At 40.2% G+C, this 1,897-nt stretch overlaps 1 pseudogene; it reads left to right on the top strand.

Annotated features, from left to right (window-relative positions):
- The first annotated feature begins 448 nt into the window (after positions 1-448).
- Positions 449-1,077, top strand: LOC147001840 (T-cell receptor alpha chain V region 2B4 pseudogene; annotated as a pseudogene).
- The last annotated feature ends 820 nt before the right edge of the window (positions 1,078-1,897 follow it).

Consider the following 1,897-nt stretch of genomic DNA (forward strand, 5'->3'; position numbering starts at 1 on the left):
TGTATGAAAACTTCATTCAGATTTCCATGGTGACATTTTGTAGGTGGTTTTTCATTCCAGGTGACTGCCTGTGTTTGATACCTGTTATTCCTGAGAAAGAAGACAAAATCTTCTGAGTGTGTACACACAGGCTCACCCCTCTCTCCGTTCCAACTTGGAGCAAATATCTCTTCAAAACTTCAACTAAACTCTCAAGTGCTGTATTTCTTAGTAGTTAAGTTAGAATAGTATGCAGTTTGAATATTTCTTTGGTCACTATCATGAGTCCACAAGATGGCAGTGTTTTCTTTGGGATCGGGGTCTGGGGAGGAGGGTGCAGGAAGAGGAGGAGGGGGTAGAGAAAGGGCTGGGGGAAGGCTTGGTGCTTCTGAGGTCATGAAGAGTCTCTTTTCTAGTTGACAACTTAGAGTTGAGGATCTCAGTCCTCAGTGAAGACGAGGGAGGAGAGATGAAATCCTTGAGTGTTTCACTAGTGGTCCTGTGGCTTCAGCTAAACTGTAAGTTTGGGAATTTCTTTAGGATTGAAGTGTAATATTGGTTCCAGGCTAATGGTAGGAACCCAGATGTTTTTAATATCTAGTTAGGGATAGGAGACCCATGGAAAAATCATTCTAGAGTACTAGCATCCATATAAATCCAGTCTATTTTGTCTGATCTTTGTCTTTCTGCACAGGGGTGAACAGCCAACAGAAGGTACAGCAGAGCCCAGAATCCCTCATTGTTCCAGAGGGAGGCACGGCCTCTCTCAACTGCACTTCCAGTGATCGTAATGTTGACTATTTCTGGTAGTACAGACAGCACTCTGGGAAAAGCCCCAAGGTGCTGATGGCTATCTTCTCCAATGGTGAAAAGAAAGAAGGCAGATTTACAGTTCACCTCAATAAAGCCAGCCTGCATACTTCCCTGCACATCAGAGACTCTCAGCCCAGTGACTCTGCTCTCTACCTCTGTGCAGTGAGCACACAGTGCTCCCTAGGCACCTGCAGCCTGTATGCAAACCTACTGTGCCCCCAAAAGCCTGAGATAGAGCACATGTTACACAGTGGGGACATTATGTTTCTATTCTGTATGCAATGAGAATTAAAAACAAGAGTACAGAGGGCTTGATTGATTGGAAAAGCATTTTAACATTTGAAAATAAGTAATCCTGAAGGGAAAGGCACATTACTGGTTTGGTTGAAATATTTTTCACTTTTCTCACATGCTGATGGTTCTACAGCAGTAGACACACTCTTAATGTGCATATCTTTTTTTTCAAGTTTAAGAATTATTTTTTTTACTTGTATTCTTTTTTTAATTTATTAGGTATTTTCTTTATTTACATTACATAGGATGGAGTGATTTTTGGGTATATGTTCAAGAGTGGTATAGCTGGGTCTTGAGGTAGAAGGATTTCAAATTTTCTGAGAAAATACCATATTGATTTCCATAGTGGTTGCACAAGTTTTCACTCACAACAGCAATGGAGGAGTGTTCCCCTTGCTCCACATCTTTGCCAGTAAGAGCTATCACTTTTGGATTTGATCTTAGTTATTCTGACAGAGTAAGGTAGAATCTCAGATTCCTTTTGATTTGCATTTTCCTGATGCCTAAGGATGTTGGAAATTTCTTTAAGTGCTTCTCAGCCCTTGAGATTCCTCTACTAAGAATTCTCTCTTTAGGTCTGTATCCCATTTTTAAATTGGACTATTTGATTTGTTGATGTCTAGTTTTTTATATTCTTTATATATTTTGGATATTAGTCTCTACTGTGTGTGGAGTTGGTGAAAATCTTTTTCCATTCTGTATGCTGCTCTTTTGTCCTATTGACAGTGTCTTTTGCCTTACATGAAGTGCCATTTTTTATTTGCTGATTTAGCACGTGAGCTATTGCTATTCTGTTCAGGAGGTTGTTTCC

Source organism: Mus caroli, unplaced genomic scaffold, assembly GCF_978045245.1.
Source record: "Mus caroli unplaced genomic scaffold, Mus_caroli_1 scaffold_12, whole genome shotgun sequence".
Taxonomy (NCBI): domain Eukaryota; kingdom Metazoa; phylum Chordata; class Mammalia; order Rodentia; family Muridae; genus Mus; species Mus caroli.